This window comes from Aquila chrysaetos, chromosome 4 (genome assembly GCF_900496995.4).
Source record: "Aquila chrysaetos chrysaetos chromosome 4, bAquChr1.4, whole genome shotgun sequence".
Taxonomy (NCBI): domain Eukaryota; kingdom Metazoa; phylum Chordata; class Aves; order Accipitriformes; family Accipitridae; genus Aquila; species Aquila chrysaetos.
The window spans coordinates 7,285,487-7,301,659 of record NC_044007.1 but is presented as its reverse complement, the minus strand read 5'-3'; positions in this window follow the sequence as shown (position 1 = coordinate 7,301,659).

Genomic DNA, 16,173 nt, shown 5'->3' with positions numbered 1-16,173 from the left:
AGAATGATTGGTTTTGTTATGATGCATATAAAGGAGATACTCCATGTTATTGATTGATACCAATTTTTTTTTTTTTTTCCCCAGTAAGAAATGGTTCTGGGTTTGATTAAAGGCTCATATAGCCTCATATCAAGTCTGTAACATTGACCCCTAGTGAGTGGTGTAAGAAAAAGGTACAAGAATAGGACAAGAATGTTGCAATAATTTCTAGAATATTTTCCCAGCACCTTGATTGGTGATTCAGAGGCCTCCTTAACCAGAAGAGTTTTCTTCATATTTAATAGCCTGTGATAGATATTTGTCCTATTAATTTGTCTAATCCCTGTCAAAAAGTTCCTTATATTAGAAATCTATTAATGCTGAAATTTGTCTTCCTCAAATTTTCCATTTTTTCCCTATTCACCTTCTCCATGCCAGATCTGATTTTACAACCCTCTATTGCATTTTTTCTTCCCCTTCTTCCCCTGCTTCCAGCTGTTGTTTTCTAAGTAAAAGACTCTTGGTCTTGTAATTTCTTCCTTATGCAGGGCTGTTATCATCATTCTTTCTCCACAATAAAATGGTTCAAACTTTGCTTCAATATTTCTGCTCATAATCTTACTCTTTCTAATAGAAATAGAGCCATATTCTGCTGTAGACATATCCACACAATTCCTGTTGACAGGTGTAGGAATTTTCTATAAAAAACCCGTGAGAGCTGTAGTGTCCCTCTGTACACAGCCCATCACGATTAGACAGTTTTATCATGGCTATACTTCTTTCACAACCCAGTTTATGCTAGATAGCTACTTTTTCTGCAGCTAAAATTTGTCAAAATGAACAAAATCTTTCAGTTATAGTGGTGTAAATAATGATCACACGCTCAAGTAATGTAAACAGAGCTCTTGTTGACTAGTAGCATGACTCTGACATCAGAGTTATACTTCTGCAGGTCATATTCTGCTGTAGGCAACTAATTTCTTTTCCCACATTAACCCAAATATATAGCTAGTTGCTGAAGAGACTAGAGAAAATGGAGGGTTCTTCTGGGTATTAAAATCTATGCTCTGTCTCACTAAAAACAACCCAAATATACACAGATAATTAAAGGCATAAATGACTTATTGTTACTTTCCTAATGTATGTGTTTTTAGAATCCTGTTAGATTAATTATATATTACATTAACATTCATTCTTGCAATTAACGTTCTGTTACATGAATTGGTAATAATTACTGTTTACAGATTAATGGAGACTGTTAGTTATGCAGATGCTTTTAGTCATATTTGGAGACAGTCAACACAACTTTTTTTCCCTTCTTTCTGGTAAGTGGTTTTGACAATTTCAGATGTTATGGGTGCTGCTGAGATCCATGTGATGTAGTTATTGGAAAGGAGATTGCAATGTGCTTTGTATGGGTCTGCAGTGTAAACCAATCCAGGAGGTGATGAAGAAGGCAACAGCTTACTTGCTAAGAGTTATAACTCAGCATGAGAACCTGATCTGAAGTTGTTGAACACAGAAACAAAGGGATTCTGGCAGTCATGAAGGCTCTTCATCAAGCTCTTCATGTTATTTATTGATTGACACAAGGCCAAATCTACAAACAGACTTAAAGTGTGTAGTTCATAAATCTGAGCCACCTTAGGTAAGCCAATAAGTATCAGCCAGTCCAAGTGGTAAAACAGCCTTCACAGAAGGTTTTGCTCTAAACTGGGAGCTGTATTTTTCCCTTTCTCTTATGAGACCCTTAAACTTGCACAACATCTAAAAGTCAACAGGACCATCGAGGGTTAACCTTGGCTAAGGGCCAAACTCCCACCCAGCTTCTTTCTCTCTCCCCCTACTCAACAGGATGGGAGAAAATAAAATGGAAAGGTTTGTGGGTTGTGATAAAGACAAGAAGATCACTTACCAATTACCATCATAGGTAAAACAGGTTTACCTGTGTAAAATTAATTTCATTTATTGCCAATTACAATAAAAATTTAATTACTAATTTGAGTAGTGGGAAACAAAAGGCAAACATTAAACCAACACCTTTCTTCTCCCCTTCTTTCCCAGGCCCAGCTTCACCCCTTCACTGCCAACTCCTCTCCCTGCGAGGGGCGGCGCAGGGGCTGGGGACGGGGGTTGCGGTCCATCCCCCCCAGCCCCTCTCGGCCGCTCCTCCCTCCTCACACGTCTCCCTGCTCCAGCGCGGGCCCTTCCCCGGGCTGCAGTCCTTCAGGGACAACCTGCTCCCGCCCGGGCTCTCCACGGCCGCAGCTCCTGCAGGAAAGATCCCCCTGCTGCGGCGTGGGGCCCTCCCCGGGCTGCAGGGTGGGTCTCTGCTCCAGCGGGGTCTCTCCAGGGCTGCAGGGGATCCCTGCTGCGGGCCTGCGCCGCCTCCCGCCCTCCTCCTCCTCCTCCTCCTCCTCCTCCTGCTCCTGCTGCTGCTGCTGCTGCTGCTGCTGCTGCTCCCTCCTCGGCTTCTTCCTCCTCCTCTGCCTGTGCCACCTTCGGCCTTTTCTGAAACCTGTTTTCCCCCAGGCGCCACCAGTTTGGCTGGCAGGAATGTTCCCTTAATTAGGGTCACAGGAAAAGCGCTTTATGAGAGATATCACACAGTATATAAGAAGTATTAGAGCCTTATATAAACCTTCAAGGATCTTTAAGTTCTTTTCCTGACCTAAAGACTTATGGCTCAGAAAGTTATGGAATTACATGCAATCTCACAGTGAAATTAGAGAGACATTCTGGTAAAGAGATTTGCCATATGTCTTCAGCCCTCCTGTAAATGGCTGTGGTTCTATTCATAGGTACCATGCACAAGCTCTGAAGAAAGATGGCTGAAACAAGGGTTTTGACAACAGAAATATATCTTTGTTAATAAGCTCCTTTGGAAATCTGAACAATCTTCCAGGATGTCTTCTCTTCTCATTTCCTTTCTCTTATATTAATTAATTTTCTGATCATCACTGATGGATATGTTTCAAGTAAGCCATAGTATGTCAAACTGATTTATAGAGTAAAATGTGTATTTACTATTCCTGGATCCTCCTTCAATTAATATTGTAAAGAGTGTGCTATTTATATATTCAGGGAGGCAATTTGTCAGGGCAATTGCTATTACCTCTTCCACCCTCAGCAATAGTAGTTCTTACAGTAAAAGTCCAGTATATACATGAGGGCTTTTATAGTCACAGGCTCACACCCATAGCTTCCATATTTATAGATGGAACTGAATTTTAATTTCGATGTTAATTTAATCTTAAAATAACCTATATTAACTTGAGTTGGCTTTGGGTTTATAGAACCAGTTAGCTTTGGGTTTATATTATCCTTCTGTTAATCCATCAATCAATCAAAAATATAGAAATATTCAACTGGTTTGAAAGCAAAGACCCCACCTCTTTTAGTTTTGAACACATGAGTTTGTATCTCTGAAATGAAAAATCGGCCTCATTAGATGAAGACACCCATGGGACAAAAAAAGGGACAAAGAGGGAGCTACACTGTTAACCATGGGAAAGTTACTATTCATTTTCTGAAACTGGTCTAAAAAGAACATGGTTCCAAGTTTTTTTCTGGCATCCACCTCAGGATGTTCAAGTTTGAAACCTAACTAACTAGTGAAAAAAATAGGAATATATTTTGAATATCCTATCAAAAATAGTATTTGAGAGTATGTTTCTCCACAACTTTTATGGTGCATGATGAGTTTACATGCAGTACTCATAATTCCAGCTTTTGAACAGGACAAAAGCAAACAGTGAAAACCAAAAGCTAACTGAACTGATTCACATCATCTCCACAACTGAGTTGCTCTGATTTACAGTGACTAAAAATGTTGACAACTGCGATGAAATATGTGGACGTTCTTTTGGGAGTTATTACCTTGTCTATCCTGGTCTTCAAAGAAAGGTTGCTGCCATGACAGCAGGCGTGGTAGACCTGAGTAAGTACCAAGTCTTCAATTCCTGTGTTCACACATTGGTTTATTAGCACTAGATAATATCATTGCTGTTTTAAGAGGGTCAGGTTCAATGTGTGTTGCAACAGAGTCAACAAAGTAAAACTTCTTAAAATGTTTGGGTGAGTTATCTGGCACTGGCAGAGAACAGACACTGATGTTAGTCAAATATTCAGTTTGCTCTTGCTACACTATATTGAGTCTATTATCTCTTGATGGGTGGCAGTAAGTATTATTAGCAGGGTGACTGAACATCAGGGAATGAAGAATTGTACTGAAACATCTGTTTTTCAGATATCCAATTAATATCAATGGTCATTAGCAGGGCAGTTCTCAAAACGATACAGCAAAAGGTCAAAAGTTTTCCTGACGTAACCGTATTTCGTTGCCATAAAGCCAGTCAATGAAATAAACCCCCTGACTTTTCATTTAGGAATAACCAGGACTTTATGATTCAGGGACTCTGGCTAATGGGACATGGAGATTTCACAGTCATTGGTTTAATTTTGCTTAAGTGCAGTCCAAGTAAAGTAGTTACCTGATAGTGGTAGATGCAAAAGGAAGTGCTGATTTCAGATGAGCATGTAACCCCAAAGTTATTTTTGTCTTCACACCTAGTGGCAGATTTGCTAGTCAGTTTTCTTTTTTGCTATAAGTTATGCAGGAGCATGATTGAGTAACATGTCACCTCTTACCAGCATGTAGAGGACTTGAAGATTAGAGCTGGAAAAAAGTAGATAAGTGCCAGGTTTCTCAGGTTGCCATGTTTCTCTAAATCCGATGTGGTACATGAGGTGGAGTTAACTGGACTTTCAAAAGGCAGCGATCAGTCCTACTGGAGAATTTACACACAAAGTTAGCCATTTAAGGCTATCTCTGATGTCATCAAGATGTCTAATCAAGAACTTACTATCCCACAGTTAGATCCCTTTAACTAGCACTGAAGGAATTAAAATAAAATTTAAAAGTTTGAAAAGACAAGTGAAAAACAGAACTATGAATTGTTCTTGATTAAAAAACAAACCCCATCTTTCTGTTATTAGTTCATATCAAATGTACTGTATGAGAGCAAAGAAGAGACAAGAGAAGCAGAACCCACCTATATCTGCAATCCCAATGTATTTGTACACAAGATAACATGTTTTAGTGCTTGTTTTGTTAATGATTGTAGAAGATTCTTAGCTATTCATAAAATTGTTGGAAAACATGCAGTAATATCTCTTCTCAGGGAGGATCTCAATTTCTTCACTTCCACTCCAGGATGAATTAAGGTAATCCAGTATAAAAAAAGTCTAAAAATATATTAAGACTCTAAGAAGACTTGAATCTATCTAAAGCATAACTTAACATGATATTAGTTCATATTCCAATGAAAATCTACACAAAAGACATTATTAGGTATGTCCTTAATTTTAGTAGCAGAATAACTTGAGCATCTATCCTGGTTTTGGCCGTGATAGAGTTAATTTGCTTCCCAGCAGCTGGTACAGTGCTGTGTTTCAGATTTAGTATGAGAATAATGTTGATAACACACTGATGTTCTAGTTGTTCCTAAGCAGTGCTTATCCTAAGTAAAAGACTTTTCAATTTTCCCATGCTCTGCCAACGAGGAGGTGCACAAGAAGCTGGGGCGGGAGCACGGCCAGGACAGCTGACCTGAACGAGCATAAAGGATATACCATGCCACAGGACATCGTTCTTAGAATATAAACTGGGGGAGTTGGCCAGGCTGGGGTGTGGCCCACTGCTCAGGGACTGGCTGGGCATCAATCAGCAGGTGGTGAGCAATTGCATTCTGCATCACTTGTCTTCCTTGGGTTTTATTTCTCTCTCTTTTGTGTTATCTTCTTTTTCTTCATTACTATTATTATTGTTGTTGTTGTTGTTATTGTTACTGTTATTATTATTTTATTTATATTTATGTCAATTATTAAACTGTTCTTATCTTAACCCATGAGGTTTACTTTTTTTCAGTTCTCGTCCCCATCCCACTGGGGTGGAGAGGAGTGAGCGAGCAGCTGCGTGGTGCTTAGTTGCCGGCTGGAGTTTAACCATGACAGCATCCAAAGAGTTAGTTTCTTTTTACTCTTCTTGCTGTAGATATACCTCTTGGCAGAAAGGACGTGCTACATTCACAGGTACAGAGTGAAAGAATAAGCAGCACACAAAAAGGCACAGGAAGCACTCTATGCCTTGTACTAAGGCTATTGATCTGTATGGGAAATTCTGAGTTTTAGATCTTGTTCCTCCAGTATTACACAGTTCACATTAAAGAGTTTTTGGGGCAGAAAGTAGATGTCGTCTGTGGATCCACGACCAAAACCCAGGCTGAGTGTCCTAGCTACTAAGTCACCTAGAAATTTGAACGCTTTATCATGATCCCTTTTTGTACCATGTCTTAACATGAACTTCAGGAGGAGATAGAAGAATCCTTGCAAAAAAATGCCTAGGTACCATGTTTCCCATGGGACAAAGGCAGAAGCGATGTATCTAATCATTAAGAAAACAGCTCTGGGCTTGTTCAGAGACATACTTTCCAGACACAGAAGAAAATTTCAAGCTCAGCAAGAAGAGACTTTTAGAGGTGATTTTAGATCACTAAAGTTGTTTTTAGATCACAGTTGCATCACGGTATAACTGTTACTTTTAGATGACAAAGATGACAAAGATTAAGATATGATTTTCATACTAGTGAAGCATGGACATAGGGGCTGACCTACAGGTCTCCCAGACAAGATTATGGGGAGACTTGGATTACTGGGGTATTATGTAATGTGTTTGCTCCACATTACAGTTACACTAAAAGTTTATATGAGAAGCCATACCTTCTTGTAGCTATCCAAGAGTATTCATTTCTCTGTTGGATTAATCCCACAAATGACACAAACCAAGTCCCCTTCCATCATTCCCTGTCCTAGCATTGGTGACTGTTTTTATTTCTTCCAGAAAAATCACAAAATTCTAAGGCTGAATTGTTGAGACACTGGAGTCTTCATTTCATACTCAGGTGAGGCATTGGCAAGTCACCACCATGAGAGAAATTTAATGCTGTTATACTGTGCATTGCTGTATTTACTCCGTTGCTTGTTGCACTAGGACATTTTCTGTAAATTGAATTGAGGAGAAGTAAAACAAATACAGTCAAAATACCATCAATCCCTTAGAAGATTTTGACTACAAAGAGCAATATCTGTACTTAAAATAGAAGATACAAAACCTCATTTCCCTTCCTGTTATCTATATGCAGGTGGTCCTGTCTTTTTTTAAGTGAGAACAAGATAAACAATGGGAACCAATTTCAAGAAACATTCTTTAACTATGAAAATGAAATTAAAAACTCTATCGAACAATCTAACAACCACTACATAGAAGAACATTGCAAAAGGGGAATGGTGTCTCATATTAAAGTGTGATTTCTACTATTCTTTTTATTCATGGCATGTGATGACAAGAAGCAGACAGGTGACAATGATTGGCCTGTAGGGAAAAAAAATCCACAGAACAAGCAAAGACAAATAGTTGGGCCAACTATAATGAACAACCTATCTTTTTTAGCCTGATCCTGAAATGATGCCTTGGTTGATTTGACTTCATCTGGTTAATAATTTCTTATCAATTTTTTCCTGATCTAACAGATAACTCAATACATGATGGACTCTGTGTTTCCCAGAATTGGGAAATATGGTCCAGATCTAGGAAAGAACTCATGCATCTGAGTTAGTTAATTTTGTGCCCTAACTTATCCTCAGGAGGGATATCAGTTTAAGCATGTGCTTTTACCCCACAAAACTCAAAGGGACTTGACCACTTGGAAATAGAACTGGAATGTATATGAAATAAGCACAATCTCACGTAATTTGCAGTATTAAAGAATGGCGAGCACAAAAGCCTTGTGGACTTCTTTCCTCCAAAAAAACTGTGCTGCAACAAGTGTTTCCCCATCATGTTAATGGAGCCAGTGCTGTAGTAGGTGCCGAAGAATGTTGGCCCTTCAATTCTCAGCCTGTCAATAGCACCACAGCAGTTTTTCTCAGCCCAAAACGATAATCTCATGGTTGGCAATTTCTTTATGGCAGGAAATATAGTGATTAAAATCTTTTTCCTCTCATGATCTTCTGGAATGGCTCTGTCTCTCAGGTTTCTGTCTATAAAATACAACAATATCATTTCTATACCCTGCAACAGTACTGTAGGGTAATCATATTAAAGATTGTGGCACTCCATAGTGTTTGTCCACATATGGATTACAAATAAATATTGCAATGACTAGTACAAACTCTAGTCTCTATGGATTTGTTGTCAAGGCTCTGAGGGCATTCACAGGTTGCACCTCTCTTCTTCCCCATCTCTGCCCATGGCTCTAGACCCCATTTCAACCCCCGTGGGCTGTCAGGCCCTGCCTCAGCGACACCGTAGGACGTTGGTCTCCAGCTCTGTCAGAACCCTGCCCTGTCTGGCCATGGAAGCCACCGGGCCAGTCCCATCAATGGGCCAACATTCTGTCCTGGCCTTGGCCTGTTCCCATCCCCAGGATGGTGCCAAAGCCCAGGGCTGGTGCTGCCCCCCTGCTGCCCCCGGTGTCCCCTGGTCAACCCTGTTTCTGGTGGGGGTGTTGGGACCGGCTTTGGCTACCAGGCCTTGCCCCGCCACCCTGGGAGAGTCTTCATGGCCCCTGGTCCCCAGCCCCAGGGAACTGCCAGCTCCCATAACGTCCTGACGCTTCTGGAGTTATACCGCACACGTCATAAATGATCAACCTTCATTTAAAAATATCTCCATTTTAAAATAAATGGTCTCCCTGTTGCTTAAATGATGATAGTTAACTGTCTTCGAAAGTTGCCTCGATAGACCTTTTTATTTTTGATGAAGACGTTCAAATTTTGCATGTTTGTGCTTCTGAAAAGGAATATTAGATCAATCTTCTGGCCAGGGCTCCCCTGTATTGTGCTTTACACTACAGCCCAAAGCAAGTATTTCAAAATCATGAGACAAGCCTCTTCATCCTCAAAGTAATGATTGTCTCATGAAGCACAGGAATACTGAAGCCTTGTTCTCCTGGGAATGGGTAGTGCTATTGGACTCGCCAATGCCCAATGCAGCATGAGGTCAGAGGGGTTTTCATTTCACAGTAGTGGTATTCATAACATCTCTGTCCAGAGTGGATTTTTTGACATCTAGCAAAGCCTGAGTTTATGTCACGTCCTTTCATATGATATTGTAGAAGGGGAAGATGTGTAAATAGCCTCTCTTCTTTCTGAAGCACCTATTAAGTGCTACTTAGGAAACCTTAAGGTTCACTTAAGAAACTATACCTAAGACCTTTGTCAAAGGTCTTTTTGGTTGGACATGAAAACTGTTTGAGAGGTATTTAGGGTAAACATTCACAAATATGCACAAAAGCTGTATAATTGCACAAACATCACCTTTTTTTAAGGAACAACATGAAATAGATGTGCAAGGCTCTCATCTTGGAAACGTTAGGAGGACTCAAGTTATTACTCCCAGTTTTCTTCTTTTTGTTTTAGTAGTTTGCTTCATTTCTTTGCTAAAAACCCCATGAATATTCTTGCAGATTTGCAGGAACACAACTTTTTGCAACACATCAAACAGTATAACCCTTGGAAAAGCAGCATGAGACTGCAATACAGGTAGGGTGCAGGGAAGAGTGCCAGAAGTCACACAGTAGTGAACAGCAGTCAAAACCACAGACCAGAATTGCTGATTCCATGATTGCCACTTCAAAGCTACTAGTTCAGGCTCTCAGGTAAGTACTTTCAACATCTGCTAGTTCTAAAAAAGAGTAAGCAAGCTCGGTAGACCTTTTTGTAAAAGTTTTTAAAAATGTAATCAGGTTATTTTAAACTGCTACCCAGATTTTATGATTTCCTACAAATGTGTTGAAACAACAAACTGAAGGAAACAAATTAATAAATAAATACAAAAAGAAATTATCTTTTCTTTTTCTTCTTACCCAGTTTGTTTCACAATAGCAGAAACTGGAGGTTTTATGTCAAATTCCAGACAATTTATTGTAAATAGGGGGATGACTGACCAATCAGCTAACTCTAATGGTGCGTATGTGGGATTGGTATGATTTTCTATTTTCTTTTGTGGGGTAAATCTGAATGATTCACAAGCTCATGCCTACAGTACAGATGGATTCTTAGATAAGTTACTGATTTCTCTGAATCCAATATTTCTCATATTCCTGTCCACAGTGAGCATTTTGAATTTAAAACTCTGACCAGAACAATGTCTGTAGATAGTTGGAAATTTCCAATTGCTCCAAAGGATAAATTCTCCCAATGACATTTTAGATCAGTGGCTGAATCAGTGCTTTGGTGGCACGTAACTGTGAACCCTTGAGCTAATATCCCCTGGAAATGATACTTCCAAGAACAGTATTTTTTCTCACTTTCATCTCCTCAGACTGCCTGCAGCAATGGCTGACTCAGTTATTGATTAGTAAGCTGAACTCTAATGAAGCTGCAGTAAGGGACACTCAGTTGAACCTGTTTGTATGTCAGTGCTGAATTTCACTTATTACTGTAGTGGAAGCATATTGTCTTACTGTATTCATTGCTCTGATGCTGTACTTTAGAGCTGATCTGGTACTGAAACCTTCTGGAAAGAATCCAGTTCTAAATTTAACTACTAAATAAATAAGTTGAATATAGATAAAATTGCTGTCCAACAATACAGTGATAAGTCTTCATTTAATATGCAGTCCTCTTTAGAGTACAACATGTAGTTTTTATTTCAAAGGATAATTAGGGATAGGTTCTCAGTTTCACTGTAATTCAGTATAAACAATGCTTTTGTTTCAAACTGTATTGCATTGCATCAGATATTGTTAAAAACAATGTTTTCTGATATACATCAACAAGAGCTCTTGTAGCTTAAGAGACTGGCTTATTGAAATACCTTTTTTTTTCCACAGATTTTAAAAATTTATGTTCTGTATTATAAGCTCTCCTTTAGGAGGTATGCTGTCAAGAAGACTACTAGAAAAGGCATATTGAAAGGCCACAACCTGGTGCTCAGGAAAACAAGGGCAAGTTACTTATCTGTTAATGAGTTTACGCAGTGCCTTGCTTTTTACTATGCTAGCACCTCAAAGGCAAACATTTTGATCCAGCAAAGCATATAACAACGCATTTAAGTCCTAAGACAAACATGTGAGCAACTATAATTGATTTGAATATTAAATCACTGCTGAATTCTGGACCTCTGTGTGGGAAGGAACATTTTCTTTTCTATCTTCCTCTCTCCACTGAAACAATGCAAATGTTTTGATTTCTTGTGCTTTCAGTGATTGCATATGGTAAACCAAAGATAGTTCTGGATTTGTACCTTCATAGCTGTAGATTTCTAATGACAAAGTCTTCAGTCTTGGGAACACAGCTGCTGCCGTGCCAATTTCCGTGCCATCCCACTACTCTCTGAACATTCCTACTGTTCTTCAAGTTATCATCAATGCATGAGGAGTCACTCACTTACTTATGAAGTACTTATTGAAGTGAGTGAAGTACTTTTTCACCACTTTCCTTATGATACACATTTTGAATTCTGTACTGCCTAGAAGCCCATGCTGTGGAATAAGGTTCCCATTGGAGTGGAGACCATACAAAATTTGAACAAAGACATTATCATCTGGCTAAGAAATCTCACAATCTAAATGCAAATCTCTTCAATACAGACAGAATGGAGAGCCTGAAAAAGCCGGGATTATTTCTTGACATGCTGAGCAGCCATCTCAGCACAACAGCAACTTGCTATTTATTTATCTATTTTCTGTAAGAACAAAAGGGAATTTTAAGAAGGACATTAAGAAAAAAGTAATTAGTCTTGCACAAACAAGTAAGTCTTTTTCCACCTCAGTGTATGAAGTCACATTTGAAAGGTGGAGTTTGAGGCAATGTAATGGGAGTCAGCATAAGATTTACATTTACCCAACACATTATTATCCCCATGCTTTCATAAGGATGGACTGTCCTTCAGATTTTTTTTTTTTCATTTGTTGAGCTGCCACTTATAAACACTTATGCTGTCAGCAACTTCTAAATTGTTTAGTGCACCATCGTGAGACTGGGCAATGGCTGTGTTGTAACTGTCTATACTTTTCCCCACGCATTTACATTGGACAAGGTGGAGAAAATGGCTACTAGATTGATCAGAGAAAAAAAGCTCCATTTCCATTGACTAGTGAACATAGGATTTGTATTTGATTCCCATCAGTGCTCTGACTCTTACCAGTTCTAGGCGCTGCACAGATATATAAGGATATAAGAAAACCAAATTAAAATAGTCTGTATGGCTTTGTAAATTATACTTAGTAACTTCCATAGAAGCTTTCTCCCACTCATTTTAATGTAGAAACATCTAAATTATTATGTCCATTTGAGTGGTTTGTTTAATCAAAAATCCTTTTCACTTATTCTGTATTACTGTGTATCTGCCTAAGCTTTTCTTTGGCTTATGAAACTCATGGATATTGCTTCTAAATCATGAATCACATAAAGTGCTAAAAAAGGTTTTCTTATTTTAATATCCTCTTGAGTCCTAGAAGAAAGCTCTTATACCCAGACTGGCACAGTGATAGATCCTATTTCACTCATGCGTTTGATAAAACATGTCATCATCATTTGCTATTTTATTTCTTTTCAGCTTAGGATGTGTATGTGTTTGTGGAGAAAGGCTGGCTTAAAAAGAAAGTAAAAAATAATGTTTTCATTATGTGTTTGGACAAGGCATACATTTTAAGTGCTCAGTTTCAGAATCAGACAAAACACTGCTGAAGCTTAAATGACTTCTTAATAGTACTAGGCAATTTAGATGCACTTAGAAGTGACACAGCTTCCATTGCTGGCCAATTGTTGGAGGAAGTATCATTTGTCAAAATGGTCTCCAAAATGCTCCATTTTTTAAGTGTCTCACATACCTACATATCAAAGTCAATCTCAAACATATTCCAAAGTGTTTAAAAGTTATGTAATAAATTTTGCTGTTGTATGATCTGTTTGTGCCTCAGAGATCATTTGCAAACCCATGCTCACAGTGACAGCCTCACGGAACACAGAGTTTTAATTCTGACCTTCCGCTTTCAAGAGAACCAGCTATTAACTTCCGAATTGCAGCAGTTTTCAAAATCTGTTGAGCTGCAGACTTTGTAAACAAACTAATCCATCAGTAGATATCAGCACTATATGTGAAAAAGGAAGAATAATTTGATGGCTACGGGTAGGAAAACAATGAACATGTTAAATTAATGGGAGATATTACTTGGGAAAATGTAAGCCCTTTCAGAAAAGTTCTTTAAAATTTAAATTCTTTTCTTCCTCACCTCTAAATCTTATGCTTTGACAGTGATTATAACATTAATGTGGTTCCTGCTAGTTTTTCCTGTGTAAAAGGCCTACACTCAGGTTAATGTCTTCATTTTCCTCTTAGGTCTCCTAAATGTGGGAGAAGAGTTTATTTTTATAGTTTTTGACCCTCTCTTCCAAAAACGATATTGAAATTCTATACCCAGAAAGGAGGCAAGTGGAATCTTGAAATTATTTAATCCTTCTGTTTTCCACAGAACTGGAGGAGCAATAACATGGGTTTGAGTACAACCTAATTTGAGAGAATGATTTATTCAAACGTCAGTATAGTTCAAGCTTATTAGTTTCTTTGCCCACATCCCCAAGCTATCTGTAAGAATGCCAGGAAAATATCAGCACAGTAATAGTAGTAATATAATTATTATTTTGCTAACATTTAGATCCACCATTGAGGGGAGCTGATTGTGTTGGGGTTACTCAAACATAAGAGAAAAACATGTACCATGTACAGACAGGCTTCATTCAGCATAGAAAGGACTCTACATTCATAACAGGGCCCAGCAGTTCATTACCAGCAAGCCACAAAACAGCCTTCAGGTCTGGGCTCCAGGCCTAATCCTAATGGATTAGGATTCCCCATGTGAATAGCTTCATTCAAATCAAGGATTTTACCGAAGCAACAATCCTCCAAAAAAGGATGTTGAAAATCAGCACAATCAAGTTGTTAAGACCTTTGCCTGGGTGTGAAAAGAGTTTTTTCCTGAGCGTTGCCATCAACTTGTTCTGTGACCTTTGCAAGTGACTTAGCATTTGTGTTTGCACATGCTTTGTCCAGCCTGTAATAACTTTGGAATCTGAAAACTCCCTTACTTTGAGTCACTAGACTCCTGCCTAGAGCATGCATCCCTATAATATAACTAACTAATCTGCAACCTAGAACTACAGAGCTCCACATGTTATTACCTCTGCCATCTAGCTAAAATTCCCCCCTCACCAATCTTCAAAGACTTCAAGAAAACAGGAATGAAGAAATATGAGATTTATTTCCATATATACTCATTATTACAGCAAAGACAAAAGGAAATGAATTCTGACTCAAGGTTTGCAAGTTCTGCTGGGATTTACATTGCCAGTGCAATTTTGCTATTAATGCTCACCAAAATAAAGATGCTGCAAGTCAGAAACTTGAAAATCCTTGAATTTCCATATTCAGTAGCCTCTTTCCTTTTTTTAAAGGCTTCTGTGTTCCATAATTCATTTGTTTTTTTTCTTTTCCAGATAGGTCATGTATTCCTTCACATAAAATCTCACTCATAACATTTTATATTTTCTTTATAATGTTGTAAACCCCTAAAGCTTTCAAAGATAAACATATATCTTTGGAAACTTGTATTTATTTATACATATGTGCAATTAAGCTTATATGCAAAACTGTTGAACAAGTGTAAAAGTTTAAAAAACTTACCACAGTATTGGTTATTATATAATGAAGGGAAACTCAGCCTGAGAGATACTAACTATAATACATCCTATGAAAACTACTTTATAGTATAGTGAAAAATGGAGAACAGTTTATTTTGCCTCGATTAAGCAGATTCATGGGTTTAGTTTCCAGAAAATATTTCTGTTAGGGAAACAGAACGATTTCTTTCAAAGAAGTAACTTTTCGAACCTTTTTCTGTTTATCTAGGACTTTGGAAAGAGATCACCAGATCTTCTCAACTGGTATAAAATGGCATTACTTTGCTGTTCTGTAGCTGCAACATACCCACAGAGGTGCCTGATGCTCTGGGCTGGGGGCTGCCCCCCCCATCCCTCCCTCTAGTATCCCAAGGATCCCCTGCAGATTCTGGCTCCCATGGAGTCACCAACCCTTGCAGCATCCTGGCAGTTCAGTGGATATTCCTAGAATTTTTTTGCAACATGTCATAATTCATAAATGGGCTTTACAGAGTCAATGGAAAACATTGTTCCAGTGGTATCAGTGGTTATAAGAACCACCTAGCATAATAAATTGGCAAGCAAAGAACTGAGGAAAAACTAGCCTTTTTATAAAGATGTGTCGCTTGTCTTGCACCTAATGTGATGACAATACGAAGTGTGCAGAGGCAGTTATGAAGACTGCAACAAGTAGGATTGAATGTGACGTGAGGCCTGTGACAGATGTGAAACCCCTCCACCCCAACCGGATAAAATAAGTTAATTCTGAAGAGTACATAAGAGTTTAAACAGGGTGGTGGCAGGGTTTGGAGATACAGAGAAACAGTGGGAAGTGAGGTCCAAAACGTCATTAAGGAGCAGCATTGCGACTCCAGCAGCAACACAGGAACCTAGTCTTCCTTACATTGATCAAATCTCCTTCAATTGCAGTTTTGCTTACTTATAGTAAACACATTATGATGTAGTGCATAGCTGTTGATAATAAAATTATTCCTTAGGGGCTGCAGTGTGTCATTCTATTTGTGCTTTGAAGTAAGCCAGAGTAGGTGTTCATCCTCACAGCAGGGACTCCTTTGCCACCACATTGAAAAAACAGTTTGTGAGTTGGCCTGTCAACCTCAGCTGGTTGACCTGACCTGTGAAAGGCAGCAACCTTCAGTTGTTGTGCAATAATTCAAGTGAACAAGCCGTATTTTGGTGGGTAGTGTGCAACCACAAACATGCAATACCACCTTGGGACTTGAGCAAAGATCACCTGCAGTCTACTGCAGAGTATCATCTCCACATTATCTTCCTCTCCTGAAATATATAACAGCCCAATAAGTTAAGAAAAATGTCATTCCTCACTGGAAAGACAAAAGGAGACAAAAAGATATCTGGGCTATACAAAGCCCTTAGGGATCTTGTTTAAACTCAGGAGTGGAGCTGAGCAAATAACTAACTCTTGGTTTTGTGTCAATGCTGGAAAAAAAT